General features: G+C 50.2%; 1 protein-coding gene and 1 long non-coding RNA gene across 3 annotated transcripts in view; one reads left to right on the top strand and one right to left on the bottom strand.

The window, feature by feature from the left end:
• The window catches only part of PDZD9 (PDZ domain containing 9), a 185,056-nt gene that overhangs the window by 68,317 nt on the left and 104,718 nt on the right, over positions 1 to 12,021 (top strand). The window lies entirely within an intron of this gene.
• Positions 10,028 to 11,397, bottom strand: LOC119942485. The gene is made up of 3 exons (XR_005455367.1): positions 11,194 to 11,397; positions 10,664 to 10,721; positions 10,028 to 10,366 (listed from the first exon to the last, which is right to left on the bottom strand). It is a non-coding gene; the product is annotated as an uncharacterized LOC119942485 (long non-coding RNA).

The raw sequence follows: 12,021 nt of genomic DNA on the forward strand, positions 1-12,021 counted from the left end.
ATTTTCCTTATTATTTCTTCCTAACGAATGGCTCCCTGTCCCTGCCATCTCTCTCCCCTGACTGTATGTAAAGGAAGAAAAGCAACATCCTAACCGGAGTTCTTTCGCCTGAAAACGGTTTGGGGAAATATTCTGTGAGAATAAGTCCAAATATCTTTTTCATCTTGAATAGAAAAATGGGGGGGAGAGGGTGTGAGAGAGAGAGAGAGAGAAGAGAGAAATGGAGACCTATCAGAGTTCAAATCATTTGACATGAGCAGTAAATGACCATTTCCAAGTGTTTTTTGGTCAGTCTACGATTAGATACTTATTTTTTCCCAATGGTCAGGTCAACTCCCATCTTCTCTCAGGGCGTCCCGGTGTCCACTTGTCGGCTTGACCCCCGATCACTTCTCCCTCGTCCTCTCCCTCGCTGGTGCAGCTCTCGGTACAGAGTCCCTCCAGGAGGGATCTACAAGGCAACTCCTTGTTTACGCCAGGGGAAGAAAAGTGACCCAGTGGATTCCAGCCTGTCTTGGGGATTCCTTATTAAGGATAATACAATTCTTTTGAAATTTCCTCTCCCAGGAAAAAAGAAATCTACAAGTTTGATTAGTCAATCCAATTTCCCGGATACACAGGTAGACAATCCCTCCCTCCCACCCATAACGTGCCTTCTGTCTCCCCAAGAGCCCAGATACACTCATTCCCCTCCAAAACGACGAGTTTCTCCTACCTTTCTCCTGGTCATGGCGGCCGCCTTGAGCTCCTTGGCCGGCTCGTTTCAGGTTCAGTTTTGGTGGGTGCCGGGGTGGTCAGTACAGTCAAGATTCCTCCTTCCTGCTCCGGTGCTTCTCCTCATCTCCTGGAGCCTCGGCTGGAGGGGGCACTGCCGGTTTCTGAAGGGAGGCCAAACCTTGGTTGGAACACAGAGAGACAACATGGCTTTCCTAGGGGACAGCAGAAATGCCTTTGCCAAAGCCATGTTAATTCACATGGCTCCAAGACACAGAAGTCATTTCTTCTCTCCCTTTCTCTCTACTGATCGAAACCTCACAGGGATAAGGATCCCACTACCAGTAGTCAGGGGAGAGTGAGAGCCATTAACTGATGAGGGTGGGGCGTTTGGGGCCGGAGGGGGCGGCTGTTGAGAGGGCCAGCATTGAATAACACATTTGATTTGCCTTCTGAGTAGATACTAAGAAAGGAGATTGACACTAAAGTGCAGTTTGGCCAACCTGCATTTCCCATTCCTGGGCTGTGGCGAAATTCATCGGGGCTGGAAATACATTTTTTTTTTTCCACAGGAGGATCTGACTAGTACGCGAAGAAAAACTTCCTCGCGGGTGAGGAGTTGAGGCAATCATTGCTTTCTTTTCGAGACTGTCCCCTCCCATTCTCTTGTCAGACAGACCCGGGGGCCTCAGCCTGACTTGAGCCCTCATCCTGTCCCCTGGCTCAGCCCTCTCTGAAACGGATCACTTCAGGATAGAGCTGAACGACTGAACCAACGGAGGAGTTGGAATTAACATTTGGAATAAACCGCTTGGGGAAACCAACTCCGCCGCTGGGCGTCACTGCAGAGCCGCTCCTACCGCAGCTTCATCCCTCCCGCAAAGACGGGGCTTGCTTCCTTAGAACAGTGCTCCGCACACAGTGAGCGCCTAACAAATACCACAATGATTTATGGATGAAGACCGTTCTGTTGCTACGCCCACTTTTTCCCCTCAAACCGGGTCGGGCAGTCGTTTCATTGGGTCCCTGCCGAGAAGGTTATTCGCCAGTTTCATGCATTTATTCAATCGTATTTATTGAGCGCTTACTGTGTGCAGAGCACTGTACTGCGCGCTTGAAGAACCCCCCCCCCCCCGCCCCGCAACGGGTAGAGGGGAGCACCGTGAGGGAGTGATTTGGAATACCGTTTGAGAGCCGCAGAATTCCTGGAAGGCACTTCGAATCCCGGAAAAGCCAAAGAAGGAAAACTGCCGGGCAAGGGGAGGGCGCAGAGTCGCCCTGAGGGCTCATTTTTCTTGCTTTTTTCCCCTGACCTTCCCGAACCTCCAGTCTCCTCCCTCAGACTAACTCGGAGTGAGGCAGAGGCTTGGCTTGGCTTTCCCTCCCCTCCGGTCCCTCCCGTCTCCTCCGGTCCCCTCACGAGTCCTCATCAGCCACCTCCTCCTCCGACTCCGAGCTCCGCCCCGCTCCCGGCCTCTTTTCCGTCTGGGCCTGAGGAGAACGGGGGGCGGAGCCATCGATTGCCCGCGCTCCTCCTCCTGGCCTTCTTCACCCACTTCTAGGACGGCCGGGGGAAGGAATGAAAGAAAGAAAAAAACCACCTCAAATCGCCTCAGCTTTTCTAAATGGCCGCCATGGCCACCAACTCGAAATGGTGGATTTTTCTATAGCAAAAGACGCAATTTGGAGCCTGTTGGGGAAACTCTAATGCAAGGCCTTGAAGGCCTCAAGTGGAGTCAGGAACAGGAGATGTTTCTGCGTGAAACAAACTTCTTTCACCCCTCAGCTACTCTCTTTTCAGGCCCTGAAGGCCTTAGGTAGAGAAAGAATGGTAGCTTTTTTTTTACATGAAGCAAATGTCTCCTTTTTATCATCAATATTCTCTATTCTTTCTGTTTTCAGAAGCCTTGAATGCCTCCAGTGGAGTCAGGTACAGGAGATGTTTCTGCATGAGGCAAAGCTCTCCTTTCTTCCCTCAAATACTCCCTTTTCAGGTCCTTTTTAGGTAGAGAAAGGCAGATTTTTATTGCATGAAGCAAATTTCTCCTTTTCACCATCAATATTCTTGACTCCTTGTCTTTTCAAAGGCCTTGAAGGCCTCCAGTGGACTAATACACAGGACATGTTTCTACATGAAGCAGATTTCTCCTTTTCCAATTCACACATTTGCTCAAGTCTTGAAGACCTTAGGTAGAAAGATAATAATAATAATAATGGCATTTTTAAGCGCTATGTGCAAAGCACTGTTCTACGTGCTGATGAGGTGAGGTTTCCTAAGAAGCAAACTTTTCCTGTTTTAACCCTATATATCACTCTTTCCGGCCCTTAGGTAGAGAAACAAAAGCAGGAGATGGTTTGCGTGAGGAAAAGCTGTCCACCTTGGACACAAATATTCTTTTTGTAGGTCTTGAAGACCTTGGGTAGAGAAATGAAAGTGGGAGGCGGCTTCCATGAAACAAATTTCTCCTGTTCAATCTCAGATATTCTCTTTTCAGGTCTTGAAGACCTTAGGGAGAGAGATCAAAGGAGCTGGTTTTGCATGAAGCGGATTTCTGTATTTTCACTCTTCAACATTCTCTTCTCAGGCCTTGAAGACCTCAGGGAGAGAAATAAAAGGAGGAGATGGTTTGCGTGAAGCAGAGTGAGGCAGAGGCTTGGCTTTCCCTCCCCTCCCCTCAGGTCCCTCCCGTCTCCTAGGGTCCCCTCAGGGGTCCTCACCACCCACCTCGCCCACAGACTCCGAGCTCTGGCCGCTCCACACTGAGAAGCTCCGCCCCCCTCCCGGCCTCTTTTCAGTCTGGGCCTGAGGCGAACGGGGGGCGGAGCCAACGATTGCCCGCGCTCCGCCTCTGACTGACAGGAGCCGAGCTCCTCCTCCTGGCCTCCTTCACCCACTTCTAGGGCGGGTGGCGGGAAGAAAGAAAGAAAAAAAACCCACCTCAAATCGCCTCAGCTTCTCTAAACGGCCGCCATGGCCACCAATTCGAAATGGTGGATTTTTCTATAGCAATAGACGCAATTTGGAGCCTGTTGGGGGAACCTCTAATAAAAATGATGGCATTTCTTAGGCGCTTACTATATATAAAACACTGCTCTAAGCGCTGGGGAGAATAGAAGGTGATCAGGGTGTCGCCCGTGGGGCTCCCAGTCTTAGTCCCCGTTTTTCACATGAGGTAACCGAGGGCCAGAGAAGTTCAGTGACTTGCCCAAAGTCCCACAGCTGACACTTGGCAGAGGGGGGATTCGATCCCGAGACCTCTGCCTCCGAAGCCCGTGCTCTTTCCACTGAGCCACGCTGCTTCTCACCTCCAAACGCCTCAGATTCTCTCAACGGCCTGCACAGCCACCAGTTCCAAATGGTGGATTTGTCTATTGCAATAGTGGGTGGCTAGTCGTTGGCTCAGTGACCCACTGGGTCAGGAACACACGGGGTCGGTGCCCGAGTGACCCCAGGAGTCACCGGGAGGTCAGGGAGGTGCCCGAGTGACCCAAGGAGTCACCGGGAGGTCAGGGCGGCCCCAGAGTGACCCAGTGGGCGGAGTCCACGCTGTCCCTCAGCCTCGTGTATTCCCCTTCCCCACAGAGGACTCCAACAGGAAAAAAAGCCGCTCATTTCCTGCCTCTTCTGTTCAACCCCATGAATTCTGCCTTTAGATTCATTCATTCATTCAATTGTATTTATTGAGCGCCTACCGAGCGCAGAGCACTGTACTAAGCGCTTGGGAAGTTCAACTCGGCAACATAGAGTGACGGTCCCTACCCCACAACGGGCTCACAGTCTGAAAGGGGGAGACAGATAAAGCAGAACATGTGGACGGGTGTCCAAATCGTCAGAACAAATGGAATTAAAGCTCTTTGCACATCATTAACAAAATCAGTAGAATAGTAAAATATGTACAAGTCAAATAAATCGAGTAATAAATCTGTCCATATATATGTATATGGATATGTATGTATATATATATACATACAAGTGCTGTGGGGAGGGGAAGGAGGTAGGGCTGGGGGGTTGGGTAGGAGAGGAAAAAGGGGGCTCAGTCTGGGAAGGCCTCCTGGAGGAGGTGAGCTCTCAGTAGGGCTTTGAAGGGAGGAAGAGAGCTAGCTTGGCAGTTGTGTGCAGGGAGGGCATTCCAGTCCAAGATTGCCAAATGGCCCCTGAAAATGGCTCATCTACTGCAGATGCTGAACCCTGTTCATCTGTATGCCACCCAAGACAGTTCTAGGATATGTCTGTCATGAATACTTTAATAACAATGATGGCATTTGTTAAGTGCTTAGTATGTGCAAAGCACTGTTCTATGCACTGGGGGGATACAAGCTAATCACCTTGTCCCACATGGGGCTCATAGTCTTAACCCCCCGTTATACAGATGAGAGAACTGAGACCCACAGAAGTTAAGTGATTACCCAAATTCACACAGCTGAGAAGTGGTGGAGCAGGGATTAGAACCCATGACCTCTGACTCCCAAGCCGGACTCTTTCCACTGAGCCATGCTACTTTCATCAAACCAATGATCATACTTAAAAAAAAAAAACAACAAACTCCCCCCCACCCAAACCACGAATGAAAAGGGCTTCATTTCCTGCCCTGTCCCTATGGTCTCCTTTCCCCATTCCTTTCCCTTCGGTGTCACCTCGGGCAACTGGATTTGTCACCTCTAAGCTCATTACTAAGTAGCAGCGTGGATCAGTGGAAAGAGCACGGGCTTTGGAGTCAGAGGTCATGGGTTCAAATCCCTAATCCGCCAATTGTCAGCTGTGTGACTCCGGGCAAGTCACTTAACTTCTCTGTGCATCAGTTACCTCATCTGTAAGATGGGGATTAAGTCTGTGAGGCCCCCCAAGGACAACCTGATCACCTTGTAACCTCCCCAGCCCTTACAACAGTGCTTTGCACAGAGTAAGCGCTTAACAAGTACCATTATTATTATTATTACTAAGTGTTCGGAAGGCTACAGAACAGTCAATAGACGAGATCCCTACCCACAAGGACTTTTCACCAACAGTGGGGGAGACAGGAGAGACAAGTGGAGAAGCAGCAGGGCCTGGGGGCAAGAGTACAGGCGTGGGAGTCAGAGGATGCGGGTTCTAATCCCTGCTCCGCCGCTTGCAGGGGCTGTGTGACCTCAGGCCAGTGGCTTAACTTCTCTGGGCTTCGGTTCCCTCATCTGTCAAATGGGGATTCAGACTGGGAGCCCCATCTCTGGACTGGGCTGTGGCCGACCCGCTTACCGCCCAGCAATCCCAGCGCTTAGAACAGCGCTAGGCACATAGTAAACGCTTAGCGGCAGCCACGACCATCATTATTACTATTATTAAATAAGGGGAAGCGATGGATTATACGGAGATGTTTAGGAGGCATTTCGGTCCCCTAAACGGCAGGTGGCAGGGCCTACCTTTCCCATATTTAACCAGCGGTGTTGGAGCCATGTGCCCCGCAGGTTAAGGGGCCAGACGAGATGCCCGACTGGGCTTTTCTGGACAAACTGGGCAATTAGTCTCTCTCAAAACTAGAGACCCGGCAAAAACTAAGGAGTTTTTCTTCTCTTAAACTCGGGCCATCAATAATAATAATCCGAGTAATCATGATAATCACCGTGGTATCTGTCAAGTGCTGGCTATGGGCCAGGCACTGTACTGAGCGCTGGGGTGGATGCAAGTAAATTGGGTCGGACAAACGGTCCTTGTCCCCTGTGGGGCTCACAGTCTCAATCCCCATTTGACAGATGAGGTGACTGAGGCCCAGAGAAGTGAAGGGACTTGACCAAGGTCCCACAGCGGACAAGCGGCAGAGCCGGCTTTACACCCCATGACCTTCTGACTCCCAGGCCAGTGCCCTGTCCACTACACTCCCACGGGCCATTAAACCAAGGGAGTCGTCCACACTGTGAACTCTACCCAGGGCCACGAAGCAGCATGGCATAGTGGAAAGGGCACGGGTTTGGGAGCCAGAGGTCGTGGGTTCGAATCCCAACTTTGACACTCGACTGCTGTGGGACCTTGGGCAAGCCACTCGACTCCTCTGGGCTCCTCCTCAGTCAACGCATCTGTAAATTGGGCATTAGGACTGCGAGCCCCAAGTGGGATAACCAGATAAGCTCCTATCTACCCCAGTGCATAGAACAGGGCTTCACACCTGGTGAGCGCTTAAAGGGTACCATCGTTATGATTCTAAGAGAAGCAGCCTGGCTTAGTGGAAAGAGCACGGGATTGGGAGTCAGACGTCGTGGATTCCAATTCCAAAATCCCACACTTGTCCGCCGTGTGACTTCGGGCTAGTCACTTAACTTCTCTGGGCCTCAGTTACCTCATCTGTAAAATGCACATGAAGACTATGAGCCCCATAGGGGACAACTTGATCACCTTCTATCTATTCAAGGGCTTCATAGAGGGCTTGGCACATAAGCGCCCAACAAATACCATTATTACGATTATAAGAGAAGCGGTCTGTCTCACTGGAAAGGGCACGGGATTGGGAGTCAGCGGTCGTGGGTTCGAGTTCCAGATTCCCGACACTTGACTGCTGGGTGACTATGGCCGAGTCCCTCCACTATTCTGGACCTCAGTTACCTCATCTGTAAAATGGGGATTAAGACTATGAGTCTCACGGGGGACAACCTCATAACCTTCTTATCTACCCCACGGCTTACAACGGGGCTTCGCACCAAGTAAGCGCTTAACAAATACCAGCATCATTATTATTGTGGTGCTTACCAGCTCTCCTGGAAGTTGGCAGAGAAAAGAAAAACTAATTTCTACGGAAGAAGGGGCATCTAGTGCCATAGTGTCCTTCCACTTTCCCCACAAAACTGTCACCATTTTGGCTGGCTCAGGAGTTCCCAAATATCAGTTTACTGGAAAGCCCTCAGGAAGGGCTGCTGCCTTCAATTTCCTTTGTGCGAAGAGGCGTTTTAGTCAGTAGCACTGAAGCCTCTGTCTTCTTTACCTGTGCAGACACTATCTCTATGAACCATATAGAGACCAAATCCACAAACCAAGGAAGACTATCAGGTGTGAGAAGGGAGTTTAACATGTTTTATTCACTAACATAGTGTTTTGGGGAAGAACAGGTTTTCTGGGAATATCTGGAAGGGGCTTGGGGGTGGATCTAGTCGGGGGGGGTGGGGCGGGGGTCAGAGACAACCCCAGGCCCAAGAAAACATCCTGAGCCTTGGGTCTGGGGGAAGTGGGGAGCTGGGGTTAGGGTGCAGTCAAGAGTGCTTCAGGGTTGTTTCCCTCGGGTGGGCAGGCAGTTGAGAGTCCAGGGGGAAGTTAGAGCAGGCTGGGATGGAGGGCTGGAGTCCTTAGGGTGCAGTCAGGAATGCCTCAGGATTGTTTCCCCAGGGAGGGTGGTTGAGAGTCCAGGGGGAAGTTAGAGCTGGCTGGGCTGGAGGGCTGGGGTTTTCAGGGTGCAGTCCGGCATGCTTCAGGATCGTTTTCCCAAGACGGGCGGTGCAGAGTCCAGGAGGAAGTGCAGGGCTGGCTGGGCTGGAGGGCTGGGGTCCTCAGGATGCAGTCCGGAGTTCTTCGGGCCGTTGGGAGCCCAGGAAGAGGATAGAGCCGGCTCGGGGGGTCCTCCAAAAGGCTGTGGTCCTTGAATGCTGGGATGCTGTGGAAACAACCCTTTTTTACTTTTATTTTAGGGGAGAAAGGGAAGGAGGAGAAAGGGAAGTGGCCGGGGAAAAGGAAGGGAACGTGAAGAGGGGAAATGATAGAGAAGGGGTCCCCAGCAACACCCTCCTCCCTGCCCCACCCTCCCCTGCACTGCCACTGTCCCCCCTGCAGTGGGTCTCCCACTGAGGAGATCAGGGGGCACCTAGTGGCAGTGCCGCAGTGGGCTTCCACCCTCCATCCCACCTCCTCAGGCCCGGTCCGTCGCCTCCATCTTCCCCCGGGACCCTCTCACCGAGATGTCCCTGCTTCCCCCCACCGCCCTGCAATGAGGGGCAGCAGGGAAGGCGGCCGTGCCCCCGATGGCGGCCACGATCCCGTGAATTGTCCTTCTTGGTCCGCGGCACCTTCACCTCGTCGTTTCCCCCGTATCTAGGAACACTGATCCTCTCCTCCCTGTGTGTGGGGAACAAATATCCTACCGGCAGATTCTGATGCGGAAAAGTTAACACAGGGGTAAAGACGCCGACATTCACCGAGGCAACACTTGCCAGCTCCCAGAGCCACCAAGAGGAAGGATGGCCTTTCCACCCACCCTTCACGGGGACGGACTGATATATTTTTCTATCTTCCGGACGGCACTTACCTCTGCTCCTACCGGGACCTACCTCATCCAGGCAAGATCCAGTCCAGAATAGCAGCTTCCGAATCTGTACTGACTCAAAACCTTGAGAACAAAACACTCAACGTGTCAGACATTCTTAAACCAAGCATATGAAGTCAAGCTGTTTGGAAATTGCACTGCATTAATTGTCCCTTGACGTTTTGGGGCGGTCTATAGTGTTACAGTCAGTATGAGTTCATAAAGCCATTTACCTAATCACGTTAGAAAAGGCAGAGAGATACACCTTGCCGTTTGGGGACTTCGAATGCGTGGAATTTTTTTCTTTTTTTCGGTAAATCCGAGGATATCCCAGACATCTACGTTCAATGGAATGAGTGTGCTGCGTATTTATATGTCAATTATTTTATATGTCAGTGATTTTAATATTTACTTTAATTTTAAACTATTTTATTGTATTTTATTCTCCTGCCGGGAGTTGCGCTTTGCATTTATTTTTCTTTTATTTAGCTATTTTATTGACTTTTAAAATGCTGGTGGGATGGATTGAGTAAATCTCTTAGTTGTTCCATATCACTTGAATGTGAGAAAAATAACATTCCATTGACCATGGAGTTGGTCAACCAGGATCTAGAGAAGGTCAAGGAGTTCTCTCCGATGTGCTTTCGTCATACGGGTTAGAAACTGTCATCCTGATGAAACACTATAGAATTTTGAAAAGTATTTCCCTGTCAAACTGGTCAATTGATTCACATGGAAAATGAGCCTTCATGGTCAAAATGGAGCAGGTCTACCCTCTCTGAAAACCAGAAGGCTCACGAGAGAGATATCCCAGATGACGGTCTGTCAGGCTAATCTCTGGGTCCAGAAGTGCGGCCATAAAGACCAACTGGGGAGATTTCAAGGACAGAGGGACCGTGCTTTTCGAGATTCTACAAGAAGAGAACCTCTTCTTTGCCCCTGCAGAGTTTCTTTAGGGTTTCCCCCCCTTCCCACCCCCGGTTCCCCCCGACCCCACCACAAACACCAGAGTAGCCAGGATGGGAGATGATAGATCAAATAGGAGAGTTTGGCCTGAACCTACTCTCTCCCTCCTCACCCCTTGGGCCTTGAAGACCCAAGGAGGAACAGCCATCGTTGTCCTTTGAGGAGGAGAGGCTGCTTTACATGAGGCTAAGTTTTTCAAGAATTTGGCACCAGGAAAAATCCCTCCTTCTCCCCACCAAATTTTCTTTTCTTGCCCTCCAAAATCCTGGACCAGAGGCTCCAGACTGAGCCTTGGGTCCAGAACAGTTTCATCTTAACCAGTAGCTGGATTTTTTTTCTCCAAATCCAACCATCATCTGATTTTCCTTCAGCCTCTATTCTTCTGGAGATGAACATTCTCTGGAGTGTTTCTTGAGTTGCGCCGGCTGGCCCTATAGGGAGAGGGAAAATACAGTTCCGTTCTTCTTTATTGCCCACTTCCGCAGATGTCTAGTACTTAGATTCAGGAGTTACAGTAGCTTGATTTGCCTAACTCTTTCTCCTTGGTAAAGCTTGGTTAAGGTTTGGGCAGTGAGGCGAGGACCCAGATTTCATTCTTGCCCCGATATTTCACCCAACGCACCAAATGGGAAAGGGGAACAGTCACCTAGAAGAAACGGAATCCCAGCTGTTGAACTCCAAATTACTCCCTTTCCCAATGAACCAGATGTTCCGCAAGGGTTGCTTACCCGTTTCTCTCTCTTGTCATTTCCAAACTGAACCATAGCGGCTCTTAAGATGCATGATCTACAGAAGAGGCAGGAAAGTGAATGAATAGCTGAAAATCGGGTCTCAGAGCAGGCTGCAAACCACTAGGCTCAATTCAGGGAAGGATGGTGGCCAAATCACTGATCCCGGAGCACACAGGAAACGAATCGCTTGATCCCAACTAAAAACCAAACTCATTGGCACTCTAGGGCAAGCTGACAGGGAGACTGCCTAGGAGAATCCGATGGGATAATGTAGCCCACCTCAACCGGAAGCCAACTGCAATGTGGACTGGACAAGCCATCATTTCCACGTAGGTCTGAATGCTACTTCAACCCTAGCAAAGCGTTGCAACAGATGTTTTGTGATTTCAAAGAATTCCCAGACATGTCTCGATAGCAACTTGCTAAGCAGCGTCGAGCACCCGGGGAGCGACCGGGACACAAAAGCATCCCGGCATTCCCAAGAACCAAAAACCCGGCCCGCTCCCACTAGCAGTCCAATATCCTACCTGGTTAGGTGGCACAGAGTGCTTTGATGACTTTGTCCACGGTTGAGAGGGCGGAGCAGGCAGAGTGGACGGAAAAGCGTGAAAACTCTTTTAGGGATTATTAGGGGGAATTAGCATGAGGCTCTTCACCCAAGTCTTATCTCTTTGTGCTCTCTCTCTCTCTCTCTCTTTCTTCCTGCAACAACCCAAGCCCAAGTTCTCCTTTTCCACCTCAGACGGTTTGCGTGAAGCAAAGTTCTCCTTTTCCACCTCAAATAATCTCCTTGGAGGCCTTGAAGACCTTACACAGAGAAGGAAAAGCTGGAGATGCTTTGCGAGAAGCAAGGTTCCCCTTTTCCACCTCAGATAATCTCTTTGGAGGCCTTGAAGGCCTTAGGTAGAGAAACCAAAGGTGCTGATGGTTGGCAGGAACCACGTTTCTCCACTTTTACCTCGGATATTCTCTCTTCTGGCCTTGAAGACCTTAGGGAGAGAAATCTAAGCCACAGATGGTTGCATGAAGCAAACTTCTACTTTGGCACTTCATATAGTCTTTATTCATTCTCAATGAAAAGGCCTTGAAGGCCGGAGGTGGAGTAATGCAGAGGAGGTGTATCTGCGTGAAGAAAATTTCCCTCTCTTGTCACCGCAAATGGTCTCTTTCAAGGCCTTGAAGACCTTGCAGAGAGACAAGAAAGCTGGACATGGTTTGCATGAAGCCTATTCAGCCTTCTTCATCTCCTCTATTCTCTTGGATGGCCTTGAAGACCTTGGGGTGACCAATAAGCAGGACAGTTTTGGCAGGAAGAAAAATTCTCCCTTTTTAAGGCTATACCTTCTCTTTTCAGG

Source organism: Tachyglossus aculeatus, chromosome 21 (assembly GCF_015852505.1).
Source record: "Tachyglossus aculeatus isolate mTacAcu1 chromosome 21, mTacAcu1.pri, whole genome shotgun sequence".
Classification (NCBI taxonomy): Eukaryota; Metazoa; Chordata; class Mammalia; order Monotremata; family Tachyglossidae; genus Tachyglossus; species Tachyglossus aculeatus.